This window comes from Anser cygnoides, chromosome 6 (genome assembly GCF_040182565.1).
Source record: "Anser cygnoides isolate HZ-2024a breed goose chromosome 6, Taihu_goose_T2T_genome, whole genome shotgun sequence".
Classification (NCBI taxonomy): Eukaryota; Metazoa; Chordata; class Aves; order Anseriformes; family Anatidae; genus Anser; species Anser cygnoides.
In genome coordinates this window covers 14,056,135-14,082,115 of record NC_089878.1, presented here as the reverse complement: position 1 = coordinate 14,082,115, position 25,981 = coordinate 14,056,135, and the positions used below count along the sequence as shown (strand labels likewise).

Here is a 25,981-nt window from a genome sequence, read left to right as displayed (position 1 = left end):
CCAGCTAGAGAAGGAGAGTTAGCAGTGACTTTGAAAACCAAGCAAACAGAGCAATACATGCAATTGTGTTAGGGGTGGAGGGGATTTATAGCACGTTGGGAACTACCCACTTAGGCCCAGAATTTAAACGGGGGGCGGGGGTGGGGATAGAGAGCTCAGGAAAACACAGTTCCCTTGTTAAAATGAAATAATGAGTTTAATATATACAGGCAGAAAGTGGAGGCAAGTCCTCTCCCTGTTAAATATTTACCATTTGAGCTCCGCTTAGGCTCCTGATTTTCTGTATCTCTAAAGGTGGTGGCACTTGTGACAGTAGGATATGTTTCGTAATGTATTCCTCCCTCTCAACCCACCTTGCATGGGAAACGGCAGCGGTAACAAAAAGCAGACTGTTCCCTCCTCATGAATATTAATTAGTAAACTCCCCCTGCTATTTTAAATCGAAGGCTGGTGCTAAAGCCCTTTTTTCCCCAACTCAAGCATCCCCTGAGGAAAACCCTGAAAGTCCTGGGAAAGCCGTGCACAGAGGCTGCCGTGACTAGAGGCCTTCTAGGCAGTGACATATAAAACTCTGAGGTCAGGGGGCACAGCAAGAGGAGGAATCAGCTTTGTTTCTGCTATAAGTTGCTGAAACCTAAACCTTTATGGAACTTTTCTAGCTGCATTTTTGGCTATTTAGCTTTGAAAACAAAAGATTTATTTATTTTTTCCTATTCATCGCAGTTTTTGTCCTAAGTTGACAGCAGTGACATAAGAAGGACCCTCCCTGCTCTGAGCTGGGGCTGTGCATGCTCCGTCGACCATCAGTGCTTTAGAACGATTATTATATGATCTTTAAGGGAACAGAGGAGAACAAAAAAAAATGATTGCCCAGAGCCAATGTAAATACTCATGACATGAATTCATTCTTCTAAATAAGAAAATTAAAACTCTCCCTGGCAAGTAAAATACATTGATCAGAGCTTGTGGAATACTAGATGATGTCCAGAAACCCAGCTGTGTGTCTTCACAATCCACTCAGCTTCAGATCAAACCAGAGAAATACTCCCAAGGACAGGGGGTGATACAGCCGGAGGTTGGCTTGCCTCCTAGATAACCCTGAGCAGTGCTGAATAATTCTTTGAACTCAAAGCAATTTGCGACTGTGTTCAGAAATAACACACAGACTTGCCAAAATCTGAGAGTGTATCAGCAACCGAAGTGTATTTTTCCAGTGCCTGTAATGATAAGCTGATGCAGAGTTTTGTTGTTTTCTCTTTGGGGCAGTGCTAGCACTTGCGGTGTGCTAGAGGATTTCCCATGCCAAAGACGCAATTCGTGTCCTGAAGAGTGTGCAGTCAAGAATAATGTTTTAAAATCTTTGTCCTTTATCAAAGGATCTGGATAGACTTCAAAGAACATTTTTATCCATATCTTACAGCTGGGAAAACTTGAGCAAGGAGGAACGACGTGGCTTCCCCAAGGTGATCTGCAAAGTTGGTGTCAGACCAGGAGTCTGTGTTTCCTGCCTGCTGTGTGGGTGCCGGGTCTCATCACGCTGCGAAGGTCAGTGCTGGCTGCTGTACGGACCAGATCTGGTGTACGGGTTGAATAGGGTACTTGTGGTGGGGGACAGATGATCAGCCCAAACGGTCTTGCTGGGAGCCCACATTTCATAGTGAACAATAGCTGGTGGCACAAAGCCCGTGGTAGAATGGCAGAAAAGCTCATGGGAGAGGCTCTGCATGAGCATGGGCAATAAGCACACCTCAGTCCTTGGGAACTTGAGGACATTGCTAGGGTGGGAATATGGTAATTTTTGCTGTTTTGCTTACTCCGCACCTAAGACTGATTTGATCCAAATCAGCCATGAACACACAACTGAAGTGATGATATGTTTTTCCCTGAGTTATTCTGGCTGCAAAAGTAGAGATTAAATCTGATTCTTATAAAGACAGTGTCATGAATCAAAAGTAACCAATCCAGCATAAAGCTTGCAAGCACAAAGCTTGCAATTCTTTGAACATTTTAGAGCCTGAACAGTAATCACATGAGGTCAGCATCTTAGGTGGCTGCAGTGTTTTTGTTTCAAAGCCCTAAAGCCAGATGTAGCTTCATATTCTGGGGACAGTTCTGAGTTACATAGCCAACTGTGCTCAAAGGAAGAGATCTTCAGGCAGAACCTTTCCTTCATACTTGCAAGATCTGGGTGGAGTGAATGGTTAATCCTGGCATGAAGCTATGTGTATGTCTGCAGCAAGGTCTCAGGTAAAATGCTTGGTAGATCACAGAAGGTTTAATGGAATTTATCAAGATGCAGATGTCTTGTTCAGGACTTCTCAGAGGAGATGGCAGCAATACAGTTCTTCCGGGACATAAGAATCAGGAACAGCTGTAACTAATAGCTGCAAGTATAGACATGTATCAGTCAGTAGAGGTAGTTATCAGTTTCCTGGCTCCTTTAAATGCTTGCAACTGATATTTACGCTTGTTGTTTTCACCCTTCTTTGGAGGAACTGAGCTACAGCTGGAGCGTACAGTTGGTGGTGAACAGGATGGCAATAATATCAATCAGTTTTAATGGAATTCCTTAGATGTGTGGAGCGTAGGAATACAAATATTAGCTAAAAATCAGGTTACTCATTTCAGATGGAAGCGTTTGGCTGTGGATATGTTTTGAATACTGTGTTGCATGGTGACAAACAACCCCAAAAGAGATCAGAATTACTGTAAGTTTGAAAAAGTTTATTCTAACTGGAGGAACTGAAGGAATGCAGCAATTATCTGTCCAGGAAATTAGCCTCATGACAATGTTTTGTAAAGATGTAAAATCAATCACATAGTAAATGGGAGGCCCAAGCCCAAACTGAGAAATGTGTTTTGAAATGGGCTTAACGCTGGCAGAAGTTGGGAGAGATCAGAAACACACCTTGAGAACTGGCTGCTTCCTCTCAGCTGAACACTTTCCAGGAATCCTTCTACCTTCATGCCAGGAGGCCGTATTTATTTTACTAGTAGAGGCAGGTATTCACTGCTATGTTGTCTGTATATTAGCAACAATGGAGAATTCCCAGCAGTCACGTATGGCACCCTGGGGATCATGCAAAGTTGACTCCTGATCTCAAACTTGCCTTTTTTTTTTTCTGAAAGTGTTACCTAGCCCTGCTAAACCAGCTGTACTCATCCATCATACTTTGCCTCCCCAGTCCTTGGGAAGAGAAGAGCAGAGATGTCGTGACATCAGCTGTCAATACTATGGATGCAATACTCTTTTACCTGACATCAGTCAGCTGTTACTCCAGATGCCAGAGCCAAGGCTGGTTGTGTTTTGAAGAGAGGGACTAACTCTGTGCTGCTGCACCCATAGGCTGCACTGCTACTCGCGCTCATTGTGTCTGAGTAGTTTGCTGTGCTGCAAGTAGGAGCAGAATCCGTATTTCTGCTTTTTCCCTGTTACTTCACCCATGTGTCCTATTGACTTTTGCACACCACACATTTATCTGTGACATCTCTTTCTCTACTGGTGTTTTCTCTTTACTTATCCAGAGATTTAAATAGCTCCCAGTTGGTGATGTCTGGCAGAACAATGTATGCAATTTATAGTACAGTTTCTAGCCAGCTTGCCTTTCTCTTTCCTGTTTGACCCTTTAAATTTAGTTATTTCACAAATACTCAGTCTTGCAATTTTACACACTGACGAAACCTAAAAGAAAATTCTCCACTGGTAAAGTTGTCAACAAACTAGCCAAACCTTGAAAGGATATCATTTCACTTGAAAATGCACCCTCACAGGTAATTGATAGCATAGCCATCTTTCAGACCAGATGGTTTCCTTTTGGATGCTTACACAGAATAAAGTCTGAGGAGCAAAGTAGCCCTTATACCCTCAAAACAGAGCCTGTCATTGCTTTTTAGACTAAAATCACCATTCCAGAAGGGTATAAGCTAATGAAAAGAATCTTTGCATTTCACCTGATGATAATTAGCTGCATTGCAAGAGAACAATAATTTCTATGCATTGGTTGGTTCTTTCTCTAATATTTAGCATCGCAAGCTTTTAAACATGGATGTGTGTGTACATACATATGTATGCAATTAATATAAAACAAATATAAAGTTACGTTGCAGTTTATACTTGCATTTATCTCATGCTCTTCTTCACAGAGATCCATAAAGGGGTAAAATCTAGAATGTCTTCATTGGAAATGAAGGCACTTATTGTGTGGAATTAACACAGTGTTTACAGTACTTCATAATCATGTCTAATAGTTCATCTAGCTTTCCCTTTTGGGACCATCATACAGGTTGTAGTAGTATAACATTACTTGACTTCAGTGTTGAGCATAGGAAGAAGCATGGCACCAGCCCTTCTTCATCTCGTGTGGAGAAGCTTTAAGCGCTGCACTGTTCAAAGGTACGTGACATGCTGGCCATTTTCTGCTGCAGTGTGTTATACACTGCCCAAGCAGAGGTTCCCCCTCTGCTCTGGAAACATAGTAGAACAGATGTGAATATCTAGGAGGATTGCTTGTGGCGTGGATTGCACTGGTTAGGGTAGAGGTGGTGAAAGAAAGCATCTGTTTAAGATAGGGAGATTCTGGGGAGGCAGAGAAGAATCACCCACTTTGAGTGTGAATGTAACAGTCCACTTCAGCAGTTCTAGCAAAAAAAAATCACTTGCTGAAATTATCTGTGTGTTATAGAGGGAAAACACCATGTATTTAATCAGTGGCAGCGTAACTGCAAAGTGTCTCAGATGTTGCTTGTTTGTGCTTTTTTGTGGGAAACTGTACTAACGGACTGTACTCTCCTGAACGGATGAGAATAGGAGATTGTGGGAGGAGGGAGAGGATATTTGGGCCAAATAGAAGGGGAGAAGTGTTTTCTAAGGAGACAATACTTGGGCATCCATCAGTGGGAATTATGATGGCTATACAATTCTCCTGCTTTTTGTCTGTCTTCCCTGTGAGCCTATAGAGTCACAGAATCATAGAGTCATTTAGGTTGGAAAAGACCTTTGAGATCATCAAGTCCAGCCACATTTGGCAGAAGAGACTGCAGGACCAGCAGTGTGGATTGTGCAAATGTGATAGGAAGGAAAAAACTTAAAGTTTGTGAAAGCAAAGCAGTGTAAGAGAGACCAATCTACTGTTCTGGCAAAACTAGCATTAATACGAAATATGGGGGCTAATGTACCTACAGACCACACTAGGTTCCCCTTATGTACATTTTTATTTAAAATATATATATATATATGTATTAAGTTCTACTACTCTTTTTGTCTCTAAGAAATTGCTTCATCAGAACGAAGCAGTCGGATAGGTGATTCATGTAGCACTCATCACCATGTCCAGCCTGAGTAACATTATCTGATTCCTGGAAGCCTTATCCTTCCCATCTCCACTTCTTGTTCCACCCTTGTCTTACAGTGTGTTCAAGCTGGAAGCAGGCAAGGGCAGGGACCTTGCTGGGTCATGTTTTTGCAGTGTTTGTGCAAGAGAGCCCTAATCCTAATTTTTGAGCCTTTGGGGAACAGCGTAAGTCAAAGCAGTTGTAACGTAGATCTTGCTTGTGGAACGAGAGGAGTTTGTCATCTGAAGAAGAGTGCTGTAAGCGCACTAGTGCAGGCTCTCGCATGGCATAGCGTTTGTGGAGGGGCTGGACACTGCCCAGAGAGCCTGGCTACGCTGGCAGTTCCCTCCCTGGGTTCCCAACCAGGAATTCCCTAAGTACCAACAGCATTGGTGAGGCTGAGGCTGGGACAGCACCCCAAGTAGGTGCCTTTGGAAGGGTTCAGCTGTCCCTTTGTGTGCCCCTCTGGGCCTTGGCATAGCCAGGCCTCGAGAAGGGCAGAGAGGAGAAGGTCAGGAGATGAAAGGATGTTTAGAGTAAAATCTTCTGCTGAGATGCAAGGCAGAATGACTTTGTCACTCAATTAGCCCGGACTTTCAAAGCACAGGATGAAGTGTGTGATGCAGCAATGCAGCCCTTGTAAGAGCAGCGTGTGGGAGGCGGCGGCACAGGGGCAGGAAGTGAAGAGGGTTTGTTCAGCAGCTGGCACAGCAGCTGGGCCCTGCCAGCTCCCATGCGAGTTGCATCATGACTGTTGGTGACCAGCTTCTTCTCTGGCCGCGGCATTTGGCACTCTGCTAAGTCTGCTCTTAGTTCTTCCTGGTGCGAGGCGCATCGGCAGACACGTGCCCTGAGGAAGAGAAGAGCCCAGGACCAGCACAGAGCTGGTCTATGCAAAAGGTTTTGAGGCCTGCTCATATTAAGAGATTAACACATCAGTTAGTGGCTTCTAAACTACAGAGTGGCTAACTGCTTTGAGAAGCCAAATAGCCTTGAATTATATGGTTAAATCCTTATTAGCTACTCTGTGCTTACTGAATGCTTTGGCTTGAAGGCTGAGCCATTTCACGCACCCTTCTGTCCAACTCACTGAGCACCAGCCAAACTCTCATCGTGAAGTGTGAAACTCAGAACCACATGAGAGGAAGTAGCTCCTGATGGAATTCGAGGCCTCTGGAGCTGTGCAGAAAGGATTTAAATAGATGCGAGGGTCTTCTTCCAAGACCTTTCTAACGCAGGCTGCCCAGTCCTCCTGGCTCAAAAGTACTCAGATACCAGCTGTGTATGTAGCTGATTTGTCGGTGTAATGTGTGTTTTTCAATGCTGTATGAACACTGCAAACATGTGCACGGTGGCTGGGATTATCAAGTCACAGGAATTAAGGCACTTGTAATGGGGCTGGTGCCTAAATCCTGGAGACTGCCAGGAAAGTCAGGCACAGAAAATGTTCTGAGAAAGCCCTGAGGAAGGAGCTCAGTGTCCGAAATGGAAGCTGATAGATTTTACAGGGAAGGTGTCTGTTTAAAGCATTTTCCTGAATCCTAGTGTCATTTAATGGTCTCGAGATGACTCTGCAAACTACTCCTTATCACAGCTAGGTCCAAAAAAGCTGTTCTGGGAAGCCAGGAATGGTTGGATTTTATAGAGGTGATATAAAATGTTTCCTTTTATGTTTTGTGTCCTTCTTTTCTTGTCAGCCCCACAGCACCTCTTGCCAGTGTCAAGCACTATTAGATCAACCGCTGTAGTGCACCACCCTAAAGATTTCTCGTCCAAAAGTGGAGATCTGACTGAATTTCCAGCTCTCTGTGCTGTAGGGAAGCCGGAGAATGGCTGAGCATTTGTTCCTGTGCTTCTTCAGCTCAAGCAAAGAACATTGCTTTTACCTCTTCGTGGTCTGGGTGACTTGGAGCATCCAAACTATTCCACTCCAGCCTTCCAACCCCAAGGAGTCGTATTGTATGCATCGTTTGAACCCAGACTCTGGTATCAGGCATTTCTTTTGGCAGGGAAGTCAGAGAGTAGGGTACTGAGGCATTCTGCACCTTCCAGACAGCCTGCCTTGGGAAGCAAGGACCCAGACTGCTCCATGGTGTGGTGTAAAAAAGACAGTATGGCTATAGCCTAAGTGTCCTGAAAGGATGCTCAAAACCAACCATTTTGGGTGGGATAGCTTGATAATAACACCCTACTCATCTTCAGTACCTTCAGTACCAAGTACAGGTGCTTCTGTAAGTGATGTTGCCTGGCAGAGGGAATCACACCCACTGTAGCTTCCTGGCAGCTGGAAGTCCGCAGTCTGAGCAACTCACTTGTGAGTAATCATTGTGGAAAGCAAGCTTTGCCTATTTTATCTTTTGTTAAGTTTTCCTGCAGCCCAGTTGCCATCAGAACACTGCTGTCATTCCAACATCCATCAGAAAGTGGGAACCTGTGTTATTAGAAGGGAAAAAGAGCATCAGCTGCATTCAGGAAGGGAGAACTGGTACCAATTTACAGTTTACTGTCAAAGGGCCTGACGAGTATCTTACTGAAACTGATGGAACAACTGGCATTGATTGTATGGAGTTCAGCTTCAGCATGAAACTCGGAGAGCACTTTGCAGCATCTAATGATGGCTTCCGACATAACCGCCTTGGAAACCTGAGCTGCCTTCCTTCCAGCCCATGCTGGTCCAGGTTGGCTTGTGTTTCTTTGTTCACTAAATCTCTTGTTGACTAAATCTTCTGGGACAAACACGTAACTGGTGCTTAAATCCCCAGACAAAGGCAAGCACAGATGCCTTTTCTGCTTTGAAATATCCAAGGTCTTTCTCTGCATAGCAAGAATCTGTGCCCTGAATGGACTCAGGGAGGGCAGAAAGGAACTTGCTGTCTGCGAGGCCTGGTTAATATGCCTCTGACTGGCCGCCTTTGTGCCTTCTCTTTAGCTCCTTGTGAATGAGAATGGCCTGCTGGCAGGTAGCCTGAGGGCTAGATATGGCTCGCTGTGAAAGGATGAGCTGGGAAACAGGAGCAGGAATAAAAGTAGGGAGCAGCAGATGAGAAGAAGGGAACCCTTCTCCTTGATGAGCACTTTACTACTGAGACTACATCTGTGTGTAGTGTAGCCTTCTCTCTTTTTGTCTGCAGCAGATCCCTACAGCACCTGTTAGCCTTCTAATTGTTACCTGCTTAAAAGTTGCTCAGTGCCGTTTGGGAACCAGCCTTGCTTTGCTGAGTGTTTTCTCCGCTCCCTCAGCACCCCAAGGCTGAACCGCAGGTTCTGTATCTGAAGGCGAGGGTTTTAGGTGCCACGTGGCAGTGGCATTGGTGAGACGCTGAACCTTGGTACATGTTGCTGATGTATTTTCTAGTTTGGGGAGATCCCAGTTGTTTCATTTACAAGACACACACTGTGTGGGCAGACCTTTCTGCCCTGCTGTTTGCTGCCAGACTGTTTTTAGATACTAGCCACAAATTTGAGGAGCTAAAATTTGTTGCAGTGTCAAAGTTAAATGTAATAAATCAGAAATAGCGTACTAAAAGGGTGCTCTCCTTCAGCACAGCAAGTAGCCTGCTTCCAGCTTCTAGAATTCGCTTCATAAACCCAGTCGCTACAGCTGATTCCTTTTATTTGCTAGGTTAAAGGTTGGACCAGATGAGGTGTTTTCCAACCTAAATGATTCTATGATCTTGTGATTTCTTTGTGTAATTTTAGTGTGAAGGCAAAAGTAAGTTTACAGAAGCTCAGACTGGTTTGCAAGATACCTACTCAGTTTTCCAGGTGGATTCTAAACATATTTAGAAGCTTCTCTTCTGTCTCACTCAGAAGCCATTAAGCGTAAGGAGTGTGTTCAGCAGCTGACAATTGTATTGAGATTTGGAAATCATAATGAGAGAAGAAATAGCCCACCAAGATGATGGAGCTCATGTGAAGCTAACAGGGAGAAACACCCAATGATCATTCAGTGTTAAGCATGAAAGCCTAGGATGTGTTCAGGCTGATTTTGAAAAAAGGAAAGAAAAAGGAAAAAAAAAAAAAAGGAATAAGCATTCACTGAGAAGAATAAGAAGAGAGGAAACAGGAACTAGATGCCCTCTGGCTCCCCGTGGGTGCTGTGAGGGGAAGCACAGTGAGCTGTGCCTGTGCTGGGCTGTCAGAGCTGGGGCAGTGGGAGCAGTGGGCTACGTCTGTCGTTGCTGTCCATGTACCTGACTGATGGAGAATCGAGGCCGTGCGTCCTCCAGTTGGTGCTGCAGGGGCTTGCACTTGCAGTGTGCGTAGGAGCTGACAGGGTGATACACTTCCCTCAGCAAAACATCAGGGTCTCAGTCCTCTGGTAGCTCACACGAGGCTTGTTCTCCTCTGCTGGGAGCTCCGAGCGCTGCAGAGGGTGCCTGTGGCTGGGCCCCAGCACTCCTCTTCCAGCCCCATGTCTGTAGCAAGACAGCTGTGTGGAGAAAGTGTCGTTAGAAAGCCCTTGGTCCTTCTCGGCTGTTGCTGCTGTGTTTTTAGTCTGGGGGGAGGTCTCAGGCATTTCATTTCCAAGAAGCATTTCAGTGAGAATTTTCTGCACTAATTGCCATGCTCTTTGCTGCCAGAGACGCAGGGTTTGTGCTTGGTGCACTTTAAAAGTGGTGGAGGGTGACAGGGCTTTAAGATTTAATCTCCAGCAAGTGTCTCTTTCGGTGGGGGTAGGTGAAATGTTACTATCATCTGTTCAAAGGTGGAGTGACAGTTTTGTACTAGCACCCAACTAACTGCATCTCAGAAAAATGCTGATACAATCGCATGTGAGAACTGGATGAGATGAGACACTTTTCGCTGAGTTTCTGCAGCGCGCAGTGGAAGCTGCTGGTATTTGATGAGCAGTAACAAGCTGCCCTACTGTGAAACCCCACCAGTGCCAATTGTTTATGCCAAGTCTGCTGAGCAGCGAGCATGCTGAAGAGGCAGTCATGTTTAGCACAATGAGATCCGGGGACACGGATATGTTGCAGTGTTAATTCCTGATTATCGTTGCTGCTGATGAGAATTTCTCCAGTTTCGCAGAGGCAGAAAAGTGCCCTCCTGAAAAGAGGAATGATGGTTAGCAAGTGTTCCTGCGTGAGCTGGTCCCATCAGGTCAGACCTCAGTCTCCCTGTGCCTCGGGTGTGTAGATCCAGGGTGCTGGGTTAGCCTAACCTCAGTGTTGCAACTACAAATTACAGAATTACACTCCAATCCCCCTCATCCTCAGTAGCTTTATTGTTGATGAGGGCTTGCAGAGAGCGCCTTCAAGATGCATTACCTTAATGCGTGGTTTGCCTTGCCTCCCTGCACTGCTTCCACCTGCATGCTCTGCAGCTTCCCTGTTCTCTGCGGCGCTTCAGCCTTGCCCGGCCTCAGTGCAGCTCTGGGAGCCCAGCACCTCTCTGCCCGGCCCTCAGCAAGGGGCTTGGGGGGTCACCTCTGTGTCCTGGCACAGCTTTGCACTTGGGCACTGCTCGTTCCTTGTACAGGCTGGGGGACCTGCACAGGCGGGCACCACAGGGTCGCAGATGACTGCAGGGCTGCAGCTGATTCACAGGAGTACGATCAGGTACTCTCAGGTTTTTCTGGTGTAGTATGGGGACTCCTTACAAAGCACCGAACATTTTTCCATTTGGCAATTTGAGAGAGCAGGTTTCTTGCACTGGCTTGTCTTTGGGTCCCTCTGGGGTGGAATGGGGAGATACCTGCTTCCTAACTTCTCAGAATGAGCCTTTGAACACCTTGCAGCTCCTTGTATCCTTCTGTGAGGTCCTTATACACTGTTTCCCAATCTCCCCCTTTCCCCTCCCTTATTAGGGTTATTCAGCCCCCTCTGCTTCCTGCACAAGAACAGGCTCGGTTGGTTTCCAGACTCTCACCTTCCAAAGCTATCTCTTTGGCCAGAAGAGAGTGACAGACCTCATTGAAACTGTGGAGCCAGAAACTGGATGCCAGGACCCTGTTGTCCCTTTCAGTGTTGCAAAAACATCTGTACAACTCTGTATTCCCCCAGCAGGTCAGGGGCCCTTCACTGCAAGCCCTGGAAGAGCAAATTGACAAATACCTGAGCCAGAAACAGACCTTCCCTGCAAGGAGGCTGGCTACAGTGTTAGAGGAGAGGGAAATTGAGAGTCATTAAATAGGAAAGGACCAACTCATCACGTGCCCTGGACTTCTTAAGCAAACACAGCAGGAGAATAGAGTAACTGTGCCTCCCCTTCCCCCACACAAATAACTGGAGTCCTTATTTCAGCAAGTGCTGCACAGCACACAGCTACGTGACTCATTTTCATTTTACAAGGCTTCTTGGTTTTAACTGTGACAAAATTCACTGCCTGTAAAACTCTTGAATTTTTATTGTCACCTTCAGAAAACGGCACACCTCTTCATTTGGCTGTCGGTGGCCTCAGACTTCTTCTTCAGAACTTCCCTTGCTAGGACATTAGGACATGTTGGAGGATTTAAGGGATGGTCAAACAATTTCCAGATTCCCCAGTCTGTGCAGCCCACAACCTGTAACAGTGCAGGTACAAGGAATATGTTTCGCTGTATCAACTTCTTGTGTCCTAAGTGCTGTTAGAAGGGCAGAGAGTGCTTGCTCTAATGCTATCGTGAACACTCCCGCAAAGCAGACCTGCCTTCAATATACCGTCTTGACGTGGGCTTTCTCAAGGGGGAGTGGAGTACTCCTCTTTTGTGTCTGGCTGATCCTTTTCTGACCAACAGTTCTCTGTCCTTCAGCTCTGATGTGGCTTTACCTTTCCCTAAACTGTAGGTGACCTTGTTTTAGTGTTTATATAGAGGCCCACCCCCACTCCCCCATTCATACCCTGGAGAATCTGATTTTCTTCATGGCATCTCAAGCCCTTTGTGTGTATGAGTAATGCACTCTTGAAGCCCAGCTTTAGGAACTGAGGTCTGAGCTGGCCCATCCTTGTGAGACCGAACCCCTTGTATCTCATCTGGACACACAGCTCAGCCCTAGAGAGCCGAGGCCAGGAGCAGCTCACAGGCATGGGATGCGGGAGCTCCCTGTGAACTCCTGCTGCTCCCTATTCAGGGATTGTGCCAGGGCAGGCTGTGAGGTCCAGGGTGGCTCAGCATTGCCAAGTCTGCCTTGCTTCATTCAGCAGCAAGGGATTTGTGCAGCCCTGTGGTCCCCACGCCAACACAGCCCCAGTGTCAGAGCAACAGCATGAAACCCCCAAAATGCCCAACAAGAGCATCAGCTTCCCTGTGCTGTCCCTCGCACTTGCTGTAGGAGACTGTCTGCAGAAGAACAGCTTTGTCTGCCCTACAGTATGACAGTCCGGCCCCTGGCTTGCTTCTGAAGTGCCAGGAGAGGGGCAGCTGGCCCTGGCCATGGTGCAGCAGCTGCTAGAGCATCTGCCACTAGACCTCACCTGATTAGAAGTGCTTATCTGCTGCAAAACTTCAGGAAAGCTGCCTGGAACTGCAGTGAAATCCATCATTCTTTGACACTTAGTTTGTGCAGTGAAAACCATCACCATCAGGGTACCAGTGAATCTGAGCTGGAAGCTTTCCATTTGTTCTATCATTTTAAGGGGCTACTATTCAATTCGTAACAGGTGTGGGTAAAACCAGATGTTGGGATCAGCCATCCAAGAAGGAAATCCAGCTCTGCAGCCCTTACCCAGAGAAGACTCTCAGTGACTGAGCATTTTCTGATGACCTACTTGTCCCTCCTACTCTTTAGACACAAAAACAGTTTCAAATAAGTCAGTGGATTATTTTTTAGTTAGGTATTGTGGCAAGCTAACAGTAGGTAGGGAAGCTATTATCCCACAGGAAAAAGTCACTTTAATCTTCTAGTACACAGTTGACTGTGCAAAAATAACTGAAATAAAAATAAAAATGTTATTTTTCTGCTCAGATCATTCAGCCTGATTTGCATCATGGCTAAGAACTCTTTTGGCACAGCTGAGGAGACAGTGAACTGCAACGTGGCTGAGAAGAAACAAGAGAGAGGGGCAGGAACTTCTTAATCCATATAATTGCCAAGCCAGCATATTATGTTAGTATGGACTAACATCTCTCATTTGCTGGCCTTTTCAGATGTCTCTGATCACTCTGTGTGACAGCAGAGAGAGGCAGAAACTGGTTTTAGGAGATTTTCAACAAGCAAGAGTCATAGAGGGAGTTTCTAAACTGTAGATTTCAATCAGTAATCCCTAGGAACATGACGATGCTTAGCTTCCATGATTTCACCATATTTTTCTGTCACTGCAGAGGATTTAGTCTATTGAAGACCGGAAACACATTCAGGTGGAGAAAACATATTTCTTATCCTCAGGAGCTCGCAGTGGGCTAAAGCCAAGCTAGCCATGGATGGGACACAGATTTAACAGAAGTGTAAATCTTTCTTTAATTTCATTAAAAGGGATCCTTTTCTGTGACAGATAGTTAAAGAAAAAACCTCAGTGCAATCCAAAGAGCTGAGGGTGGTTTTGATTGCTGTTGGCTGCTCAAGTGCAGCAGAATAACCAGCTTCTGGCGGGCATTTTAGAGACAGACTCTCTGGAGATTGAAGGAAAAGGACTAAAAATGCATATGTGTACAGAAGGGGGAGCAGAGAAGCCTCTAGCGAGGTATCGAGCCTCTCACCCCAGCAGAAGTTACTGCACTGTTTGGCACTGGACCCTACGGGAGGCTGCCCAGCATCAGCACCGCCAGTGCTGTTTGAAGGGTCCCCTACCCCAGGCACCATCCCTGGCTCTCCCTCAGTATGGACGAGCTCAGTGCGAGGGAGAGGTGGCTGTGGTGAAGTGTGTGTGCAGGTGTCACACTAGTAGGTGTAATTTTTCTTTTTCTTCTCTGAAATTAAATTTACACTGTTAACTTCAGTACGAGCAGTTTCCCCAGCACCAGAAACATCTGCTAGTTTTTTCTCCCCTGCCTCCCGTATTCACTATTTCCCCTTCAGAGTCTCCCTATTAATAAAGGAATAAAAATTCATTACTGCAGCTGTCTCACTGTTGCTCTGCTGCTCTGTGCTTAATGTTCAAGCTGGAAAGCCAGTGATTTTTTTAATTTAGAAACACGAGAAAGATGACTTACGCTGCAGATTTGGTGCAGCTTCTCTGCTCTGCCGACACTCCTCTCCTCCCGTGCTGGGTGAAAACTGTCTCAGCTTTCACAGTGGTAATTTCTGCTCCTAATACCGAGTCCTGAAGGGCTCAGCTCCTGAAGTTGTTACCAAATCATTAAACACCCACTGGAGGTTTCTCTTAGATTTGGTCGCATGGGTGAAAGGGAAAGAGGGGAGAAAGAATATGGTAAGTAAATAATGTCCTGGGTGTGAGAAGTGAGGGAATTTTCATTTGCTTCCAAGCAAATCGTACTCATTTTGCCTTGGAGGCTGGCTCTGGCACTGACGTGTTTCACTGAGTTTTTTGTGCCCAAATGTCATTAAAACTGGGAACAGAGGGCAGAAAATTTGCATCGAAATCTCAGCATCACACCTTGGTTCAGCCACATAAATACCATCACGCTTCTGTGGTGGTTTGTCTGCAGCAGCAGCAGTCCCGAGCTGTACCGGTGGGCAGGAAGGTGGTATTGCAGCTGTGTCCACCTCAGGATCTGGATTGTGTCCCTAGGTCAACCACAACTTAGTTTCCTTCAAACAAGGATTATGTTCCTCTGTGTCTCCAGGCATTGAATATAAGTCCCTGTAATAATGTCTTGTTGCTAGTATGATAATTTTTGGTAGAAACTCCAAGGAGAAGCATTTAAGCTGTAGCACGTTGCTGCATGTTCAAGGAGACCCTCAGCTTGTGTGGAGGAGCCCATGCTACCACGTTACGCTGGCACAGTGTTGTGAGAATAGCTGTGTTTGCCCTGCAGGACGAAAGGAACATGGCAGCCGGGGCACAGGAGACAAGTGTGCCACTCTGGTGTCACTTGGTTTGGAGGAAACGAAGCCAGGATAGCCAGGGCATTGTGTCTTTAAAAATAATCCCAAAAAATGCATGTGGAGGGGTTAAGTGAAGACCTACATTAGTCTTACCCTCTGGTGCCCTGCAGCTTTTAATTAATCAGGTCCAATTATTCAGCCTATATCCATTTGAATAGTGGATAATACTGAAAGGAATTTGCTTTCAATAGGATTTATGGCCCCCTTCCCTCAAGTCATTTTCAGATAAGAGATTATAAATGTTAGAAAGTCTGCACAGATCGGTGTGATCCAAGCAGCAATAATTCATTGCTGTTAATACTGCAGTGTATTTATTCAGGGAACAAATTGGAAATCAGGAGGAGAGGAGACAGTTAGTCTTTTAATATGCAGGAAAACAATTGTTTATAATTATTCTGCCTTTAATTCAGAGAACAAACACAGCTGTTGTTCGAGGCTCTTAATCTGATTACAGAAGTGCTACCCTTTCAGACCAGAGTGAGCCAAGGGGACAGGCAGTGCCCTGAGCCAGCAGACAGCACGTTTCTTTTGCACAGGAGACTCAGGTGAGAAAAGGACCGGACTTGCTTCCAGCTTGTGATTAGCCCTGTGTGCTTCAGCTTGTTTCAGACATGCTACTTTCCACCTTGTATCTGATGTATTCCTTGCTTGGCTCATGCACCCAAGGTGGACTGGGAACCAGTCAGCTGTGGTTTTGTGCTGCTGGATGCCTGTTTCTGATGTGCTGGGAAAGTTCCAAAGTTTTTTTCTCACCTTGCCTCCACCTCCTGCCTCCTGTCAACTGCCAAAACATCACACTTGCTGGTGGCAGCAAAGGAGTCGAGGTAGCATCCCTTCTTACACAGCTGATGGTGGTGTCTGGAAGCTCCAGCCAAGCTCAGGGCCCTGTCATGTGAGGGTTTGTGGGAACCAGCCCCGCTCCCTGAAAACCTCACACTGTTGGGAGACAAAGCACTTTGGGAGGGAGCAAACATTGCTTCCCACCTTGCCCCAAGTCTCCTCTTCCAACCTTTTCCTGCAGAGGTGAGTGCATAAAAAACTTTGACACCCACAGAGGATCTGGGAGACTGGGCCAGGATTTTCTAGCTCTTACAAACACATGAGCTACTGAAGAATCATTTAAGAAGTGTAACTGCCTTTCTGAAATGGGGTGCTATTATACTCCTTTTTATTCTCATAATGGAAACATTATTGAGTGATCAGTTCAAATGAGCTTCAATCTACAATGTGCTAATGTGGTTATATCCCATGGCGGCTGTCAGATTGGAGAGGATGGAAATACCCAAACTCTCATTTACCTGTCCAGGGAAGTTAGATGGGATTCAGACATTTATCCCCCATCCTCTGTAGCAGACAAAGTGAAACAAATGTTCTTGAGTGCTGGTGATAACTTGCAAGGAACAGAGGTGATGAGCAGAAAATAATGTGATAAAAAGAGACTACAGGGAAAGAATAAGAGCATATGTCCTATTTTGCTGCAGGGGCCTTCTGTTTAAAGCAAACACTGGATTTTGGATGTAGTATTGTTCTACCTATGCAACTGTGGAGGGTTTTTTTTCTTTCATTCTTTCTTTTTTTTTTGTCTCTTTGCTTAGTCTTCAGCAGCAGAGATCTCTCAGGTTTCAGAGTCTCTCTGTAATTAGAAAGAACAGCTTAAATCCTGACTTCAAACGAGAAGCCACCAATCTGCTGTGTAAACAGAGAGCTTGAGAGAGCTCCCAGGAGGGTCTTTAAAATCTGTTCTCCTAAACCCCTGGGGGGCAGGAGCCAGATCTTGGAGGGGATGAAACCCCTCATTGCTACCAGACAATCCCACGTGAACATGGAGGGGCATGGGGAGAAAGCTGCCCAGTGCAGCTGCGCAGCGTGTAGGTGCCTACTTTAAAAGCATGGCTCTTACCCTTTAATGCCAGATCTCTGCTCTTCTGGGTCCCCAGGCTGTACGACTTCGTCTGCATCAGGAGGGAGTCCAAATGATTTTCTGCCAGGTAGTTGAATTGCACAGTGCATGGTGCTGCCTTCTGTCAGCTACAGGGAAGGAGGACATGTGGAAAATAATGTGATACCTGCTCCAGCATCAAGTCTGCAAGGACAGAGTTACCTCTTCAACATGTTCTGTGTAAATTTGAGCTGGCAAGTGACACCTCAGGTCTTTGAGATGGACTGTGCTTCAAACTGCACTGGCAGCAGGCTCCCTGCAGCTGTCCCTGCCTTCCTGCGGAGCCACAGCCCCAGTGGGTTGAGTGTGATGGGTCTGGATCCAGAAGGGGCTTCAGAGCAGCCTGCAGGGGCCTTCCCCACCGCGCTGCAACCGGAGCAGTAGCACTGTGCTCTGTCTTTGGGTGGGTACTGAGAACAGGCTGAGGAGATAGGCTGAGGTGTGAAAGTCTACCAGACCTTTTGCAGGGGATAAGGAAAATCTCTGGAGCAGATCTCTAGCTCCACACTACCCTCCTTATCTGTGCTAATTGTTGTTAAGGGGATTTTAATGTCGCTATGAACGGGAATCTGTGGAATTCCCTGGTATGCACATGCAGCTGACTTGCCTTGGAAAAAGCCAGTATGGCAAATACAGCTGAGGCAGTGCTCGGTTTACAAGAGCTCACGGAGACTTTGGCAGGCCAAGAATGAATGAGATCAGTCCCTTCTAGCCCCAGCGCTCAGCAAAGATCGAGAAAGCTCCTGACAGCTTAAGAACTGATCAGGGAGCATATGACTGTATAAAGGCACCTTTATCCTCCCTTGTGCTGCCTTATTCTGGCTTAAATTGTTCACAGAGTGCCAGTCTTAGTATTGCAAGCCTGTCTGTACAGACTTCTTTACTTGCCACTGTGAAAATATAAAGAATAGACCCGGAGAGGAAAATTTTGCCTGCGATAGGTCTTTCATTGCAAAGCCAGCCGACATTCTCCCCAGGAGCTGTGCAGGCAGTGGCTGCAGTACATGCAAACTTCATTTCGGGGGGAAAGGCCTGTGGGCACCCTGCCCTGGCTCTCAGACCTGCCCTGCAGGAGTCCGATTCTTCCAACTTCTGTGCCTGCCCAGCACTCCCAGAACCTGTGGCTTTGTTAACGGCTGCTGTGCAACATGGACCCAAAGTTTTGGAGCTCATGGGAGCAGGATGGGGTGTTGCTTTAATGTAGGTGTGCGAAGCACATCTTTGCCTACTGGTGCAGGCTGCGAAGGACTCTTTTTGCTTCTCAAGGTCAATGTGTTAAGAAGCTGGCTAGATACCTGCCCCCTCTGTCTTCCCCAGTCATTCTTTCGTGCTCCAGCAGCTCTCCATCTGGTTATTGTATTCTGTGGCTAGGAGGCTCTACCAAACAGTTCTCTGCAGCTGTGAATACCAGTTCTCCAGAGAGCAAGCAAAAGGCCCTTGCAGCAGCCCATCCTTTTGCTGGATGAATGGTGACAAAGAGGCAGTCGGCAGCACAATGAGAGGAGTCTCCTGGCCTTGTGACCGCTTCCCCGCAGCCTCCCATTCCTGCTAAGGGCATGCAGGCCAAAATCCGCCTTGTTATTCTGGTCTAAATCCCGATAACTCTTGTGCAACATTTTGGGCAGCTGGCAAAAAGGTGTGTGCACTGTAGGAGCTAGTTGTGGAAGGGCTTTGTGGGAGCTAGCCCCCCTGTACGGGACAGACTGAAATCCGAAACCCAGAGCGCCCGTGATGCAGGCAGCCTCCCCGCACACAGATCTCAGGGCAGCACTCCTGGGCTCTGCCTCCTGCTGGGGTTGCTGCCACTGAAGCCAGAAGGAGCGAAGTGGAAAATCAGGCACAGCATTGTTTTAGTTACAAATTTACAGTCGTTGTGGAAAGGAATTTTTTGTACCTGTCCTGCAGACTGGCAATACACCATGTGTATGCCATGTATATGCTGTTGGAAATGAAAGGCAAAATTCTAGGGGGTGAAGTGTCTCAAGAGGCAGTGTACTCAGTCATCTCATGGACTGTGCTGGTAGAAATGCACAAGAGAAGAAAGAGTTACGACTGTCCTCTTGGACAAGTCCCCCTGAAGCTGCAGAGTTCAGCAGTATGCAAGAGAAGTGACACAAGATGTGACTTGGGATGAAGACAGCTGGTTAGCCTAAAGAGGAATCATGCAAAACAAAAAGCCCAATCTGTGACGGGGGTGAGTCAGTGTACTACATTTAGGTCAGCTGGCCCATGGCGACATAGTGGAAGAGGGACTTGGAAAGCTGTTATGCTAAGAGATGGGAGTGTGATAGTGGACAGCAAAGTGCATATCATGTGAGACTGCAGTGTGTTATGGTAGTAAGAGAAAGTAGCTAATGAGATTCTTATCTACATATGGAAGGGCATCAGATCACAGCCGAGGGAGGCACTGGTGCCTCTCAGTGCTTCTGATGAGATCCCAAGCAAAATATACTGCATGCAGTTCTGGGCTGCATCACAGCTGAAAGGTTTAGATAAATCGGGGAGGATTCAGGGAAAGGCACCAAGATGTACAATAGGCCCTGAGAGGCTGATTGGTGAGGAAAGAAAAAAAAGTAAATAAGTGTAATGCAGATAAGAAGGGGCCTGAGAAAACGAGATTACATGTGTCCATGTGCTTGCCAGGTGTGAGTTCCACAAGGGAGGGGAATAATTTCAGTGGCTGTAACAGCCTATAACCAGGAACAATGAGATAAAATTATAAAACAGCATTGACACTGACGTTAGGTCATTCCTCCTCAGCGTACCATGTAGAAAAGTCTCCTCTGCAGAGAGGGGTGGGAAAGTGTTTTTGCATGGCATACCCAGCTGGAGAAAAGACGCTTGAGGCTGCTGCTTGGCCCTGATCCCTTCCATGATAATGGGTCCTAGTGACTGCTGTGATAAGGTTTTGGGTTTCCCTGCTCTGTTTTTTTTTTACTTCTGTGTTATGGTAGATATTGATAGCTTTGCCCAGAGCACTTCCCTTCTCCTAGCTCTGCATGGATCTTCAGCATAAAAGTTAGGGCTGTGCTGAGAAAGGTCTTACTTCAGCCGATCTCTCCCCCTCTGTTCAGAACCAGCAGGGCTGGGAAAGGGTGGCTTTGGAGGGAGTCTGGTAGGTGACTGCCATTAACAGTCTGTTGGGAGAAAGTTGCCAGTAGTAGGGAAATAATGGTGTGTTGTGCATGTGATCCTTTGCCCTTTTGGCTGATGAAGGAGCCTCAATCAGTCCTGCCCCTCTGGGTAGGGGATGGGAGTGCACACTGGGCCCTCTGTTAATAGCTGGGAAGAAATTCAAGCAGTCAGCACCACCTCCAACACAGGCAGCCCCTCAGTCAGTGGAATAAGGCGTGAGTTTCTCGACTGTAATGAGCTTGTTTTTCCATGAGATTGCTGTAATAAGCTGTAATGAACAAAGAGCTGCAGGATACAGAGTGAGTGGGTGATAGAATGGCAGATGAAATTCCATGTTGATAAATGGAGAAGTAATGTGGGGAAAAACAATGATAAGTGGATGCGTACGCACATTAGCTATTACCACCCAGAAGGGAGATCCGGAGCCATCCTGGGAGGAAAACTGTGCAGCATCAGTCAAACTGAAGGTGGGGGAGGGAAGGGTTAGGCAAGGAGCCGGCAGCAAAACAGAAAACATCATTATACTGCTGTATAAATCCATGGTGCATATGTGTCTTGAATGCTGCGTGCAGTCCCTGGTCCCCCAGAGAGGATGTAGTGGAATGAGAAAAAGTGCGGCAGTGCTGGCAGGCATCCTGCTGTCTGATGGGGGGCTCTGCCTGGCAGGGAGAGGTGGTAGCAGCCCCAGGGTGAAATATGGAAGAGCTGTGGGTCAGGAGTGGCAAGCATGGAGACAAAAGGTATGAAATGACTCTCTTATGAAGAGTGACTAACAGGCTAGGGGGCTGCAGCTTGGAAAGGTGACAGCTGAGGGGGTTATGCCAGAGACCCATCAAGCAATGAAGTACACGGAGATGTGAGTAAGGAATGATCCTTCACTGTTTCTCACAGCATGGGAACTAGAAAGCATCAGACAAAGTTATCAGGCAAAAGTTTTAAAGGAAGATGAAAATAATTATTTTTCATCAATAAATAGCCAACCCTGGAACTCATTGCCACAGGATGCAGGCAGTGACATGGTTATAGACGATTTCAAAGGGGTTAGATAGTAAAGGGCTGTTAAACTCAGGGATGTAGATGCAGCCTCCAGCTCAGGAAGTTTCTGTGCTCCAGGCTGCAGGAAACTGGGAGAATCTCCATTCTGTTCCTCTCCTGGGTTTTGCACTAAGCCTCCACGGTGACTGTTGCCAGACAGGATGCAGAAAGAGATGGACTTGATGTCCAAGCCGGGGATGGCAGAGGTGTTACAGGTCTGGCTGTGGCTACATCAGTGCAGGCTCAGCTACGTCCAGGAAACAAGCCCACCCTTAGCGATTAATGTGCTCCTTCTTGTGACTGATGCTCTTTCATCACGCTCCTCCTCCAGGGAAGTGTTAGCTGATCAGGAGCATGTGAGATTAATTCATAACAAAGAATTGTCCAGCTACTTCCTTTAGGGGAGCAGTCACAAGAAGACAGACCTTTGTTCTGCATCACTGACTGCTTTAGGTCATCCCCAGAGGTGGATTTAAAGCAAAACCTCTTGAACCCTCTTGAACTTTAAGGAAACTCATTCCTGGATTTTCCATCTGGCTCAAAGGCTCCGCGAGGGGCTGAGATTCAAACACCTCTGAACCGAGGGGAAGTCTGGAGCCAGATCCACGGCTGTAGCTCGAGGCCATCCCGAGCTTTTCATGTCAGCTTGCTTTGAGAGCGGCGGCTCCGTTCTGCATGGTGCAGCTGGGCCACGGGCCGTGCAGCAGACAGAGCGAGAATTCCTCTCCCACACGGCTCACGTAGAAAGTTTACCTTCAGGTAAACTACGCTAAGAAGGCTTCATTATATTGAACAGCTGTTTACTCCGCTAAAGAGTGTGAGGAGGCCTTCTTTTCTGCTTTTCCAGGACTTTCATCTCCCCTCTAACTTTCAGAAAGAGTAAGTGTAATAAGGTTTAAAGCTCTGCCACACGATTGTCATGAAGCTTGTATCCGCCGGTTCCTGCTGCCGAGCAGAAATAAACGAAGCACCTGGATCAGCTCTCTCTCTCACTTCTCCTGAGCACCCAACGCGATGAGAAAACTGCTGAGAAACAACCACAATTAACGATGGGGTCACATTTAGTTCAGCACCATCGGCTGGCTAATTGGCTGATTCCATTACAGTTCCCTTATCTGCGTGCCAACATTGCTTCTAACAAGCCGCTTGCTGGGTAATTAATCCTGTCCAGGGTTTAGGTTCTGAAGCTGGGTGTGCTTTAAGGGGCCGTGCCATTACACAGCACTTCCTTTGCTAGCAGGGCTGCTCTGCTCACAGCTCCATGCAGAGCATGGCCGTAGGTCCGGCTGGCAGGGGGGACACGCGGAGACTTTGCTTTCCTGGAGGAAATCTGGCCTGCAGTTCTGTGAAAAGAATCCAGCCCCTATAGCCAGCTTCCTCCTTGTGCTGGCTGCTGCTTGACAAAGCAGCAGTGACACAATGCCTTGAGAAGTCCCCCACCCATGAAAATGCAGAACATTTAAATGAGCAAAACCATAATGAGATAGAACAGTCTTTGCTAAAAACTGGGAATAATAAGTTTAGAAAGAAACCAAACAGAGGGATCTGATCAATAGAAAGAAAGAGCAAGAGGAAAATAAAGACGGAGTCGTTCTCCTCAGGGACAGTGGCTTGGTGGAAGGGCCAGGCTGCAGGGTTCAAGCACCACGAAGAGCAGATACTAGCAGAGCAGCGAACAGGCAGCTGCTGGCCTGGGAGGGCTTCTGTCATTGTGCCTCCTGCCACAGACTGCCCAGGTGGGCTCTTTGGGGTGAGGTGTACCCTTGTCTCTGCTGGTGAACGGACAAGACGGAAGTGTAGTTTTTATGTAAAATTCCTAAAAAAAGTCTGTTTTGGCTTCTCAGATAAGCTGTAACTGCTGAAGCTTTCACCTCAGCCTTCCCCAGGCTGTGCAGGGTTGTGTGCCACACGGCCACCAGGACGTATGTGCAAGGTGATGAGGGCAAGAAAATTCAAGTATGGTGGAGGTGAATGACTGAGAACATTCATTTCTTTAGCCTCTATCTACTAATTTACCACATAATTACTTCTAAAAATGAGTGCATGGAAAACAGGCCACTTGGAATAATGTCCTTGGAGGCAGGGACATTGGCATCTCCAATACACTTGGAGAAGGCGTAACACCAGGTTTTGCAGGGATACAGCAGGGAGGTAGGCAACTGGGTGCTTTGAGCTGTGGGGAAAGGGAACAGGTGCTTGTATTTTTGCCAGCCATTCTCAGTCTGCTGTGTTCGTTCATTTTTAGGAAAAGACTGGTTACCACCAGCTTTGCTCGTGGAATACTTTCTTATCCCAGGCGCTCTTGGTCCTTGCTTTAAGTCGCATCAATCAGAGGTGAAAGCTGCCCAGCAGCTGTTAACAGAGATGCCCAACTGGTCTTTACTTAGGTAAACTAGTCTTTACTTAGGAAAGGTGGGTAAAAAAGGAGACGATCTCAAAGACAGCAGGACCTAAATCAAATAGGACTTAGTGAGATGAACCCCAGGGTACTCCTCAGAGGCCGTTTGTAGCCTGGCCAGTGCAGAAGGACCATGCTCCTCATGAGCTCAGGGACCTCTGCCTGAGTCCTCCAAGCTGAGCTGGGTTTTGCTCCAGCCAGCACGCAGTGGACTAGAGGATGACCCCATGCAGTGTGCAGGGCAGGTGCCCCGTCCCAAGGAAATCTTAGAGCTTGAAGAAAGCTTTTAGCTGGACTATCTGGACCACCAGGAGACAGTGGGGACCTGACACAACTTCCAAATGGTGGAGGTCCATGGTGGTGCACATCCATGCTTATCCTCCGTAAAAAGCAGACAAAAATCCTCATTAATCATTCACTTCATAAATCAAAGCTGGACATTGGCCTGCAAACTTGTCTGCCCCTAATCACTTCAAGGCAGGTGAAACAAACACACGAGGGGTGTGAGATAACAGAGGTACTGGTGATGAGGGGGGATTGCTTTTGAAAGTGGTGCCCCTGGAGGAGGTGGGGAAGGCTTTGTGGCTCGAAAGTGGGCGACTGATGGGATGGAGAGATCAGCATGATAAAGACTGAGGAGCTGAAAGGACACAAAGGAGCTAGGGAGCAGGAAGGGGAAGGCACTGAGGGGGGCATGGGGTCAGCGGCTGGAGGCTTGCAGAGGAAGGACAGATGGGTGGGAGAGAGGGAGGATGGGACGCTTGCAGTGAAGCCGGAGAAGGCAACCTAGTGGTGAGGTGTGGGTGAACTGGAGAGTGGGCACGGATGAGATTACGTGGCAGCAGTGAAAGGAAGAGATGGGCATGCCTGCTCTGTTCATTCTGCTCACAATCAGAAATCGCTGTTCCCTAACAGCTTAAGCAACCCTCCACGTGGAGTTATGAAGGAAGGAGGATGCCCTTACACATTTCTGACCCAGAGAAGTGATGCCTGCTTCTCTATGTCCTTTCTTTCTGTGGGGCTCCTGGGAGGAAGGACACTTCAGAAAGGAAAGGCGTTAGGAATTTCATAGCCCACGCTTTGTCAGCGTAGGCTATCATTTTTTTTCTGTCCTGACTAACAAGCAGCAGTGCTGGGATGTGCACTGTCCACCCATGAAAAATATTCCCGTTTGACGAGTTTCTTTTTGGCCTGGAGAGCTCTCCCCCTGTTTTCCTGGCTTGCTGCAGTTTAGCTTACCAGCTCTCAGCATTACCGCTCCTTCTGGGGACACGGAGCTTGCTGATGCAGCCATTGAGCACAGGGCTCCCAGCCTCACAGCAGGCACTGTGCCATGTTACTGTTACCCTCATTTTTGCTGGCTAACAGTGCCTGCCCATGAATTTTCCCTGTGTTAGTGTGTGGATTACAGGGAGGATTCTTGCATTTCTGACTGTACAGCTGTACCACTTTGCTGCTTCAGTTATGCCTGCATTGGGGATATTCCCATTTCATACAGCCTTGGAGCTCAGAATTTGTGGGGCTGAACAGATTTGAAGAAAATTATTTTAAGAAGGCAAGAGGCACTCCAGTATGTCAAAGAACAGACTGGGACTATTGATGTATTTGGTGCCGTGTTTTCAAACTGCTGCCTGCTGGGAGCCACATCCATCTGTCTTTTGTTTTTTCTTCCTCCAGAAGTATGTACTAAGTACCATCTGATTTACTTAGAAAGAATGAAGCAACCACTGTTCAAGGGAAAGTCTAACGCAATTCAGGTCATCCTGACTTCAACGGATAAGACACCTGGAGGCTTTGATATTATTACTGAGAATATTAGAACTGGTGAAGCTTTAAATACTGCATTTAGAAGCTTGGGAAGTTGTTCAGTCTGAGTGGTAATGGGATTGATGCAGGAAATCCTGAGAGTGTCAAGACAGAAGCTAGGAGTCTGTTGTTGTTGTTGTTACCACCATCTAAAGCAGGCTGCCTTTACAAAGGTACCAATGAGAAATCATGTTGGTTTTCCTCTGCAACTGCATAGCCCACAAGCATCTTGAATAACAAATGCAATCTGTCGAAATCTATAGTCCTGATGTTCTGCCAGAAGGGAATGCATGTATATCCTATATAAAAAAATGCTTCTTTTTTTCTTCGGGAGAACAGCATTACTCAATGCAATTCTCCTGGAGAGGCAGGAATTTTAAAGGGCCAGGTCCACATATTTCTGCTATC

General features: G+C 46.9%; 1 protein-coding gene across 1 annotated transcript in view; it reads left to right on the top strand.

Annotated features, from left to right (window-relative positions):
- The window catches only part of ALS2 (alsin Rho guanine nucleotide exchange factor ALS2), a 170,557-nt gene that overhangs the window by 49,314 nt on the left and 95,262 nt on the right, over positions 1 to 25,981 (top strand). Inside the window, exon 2 of the mRNA XM_048047088.2 lies at positions 1,421 to 1,545. The gene's annotated coding sequence lies outside the window, so the exon portion shown is untranslated. The remainder of the gene's footprint in view (positions 1 to 1,420; positions 1,546 to 25,981) is intronic.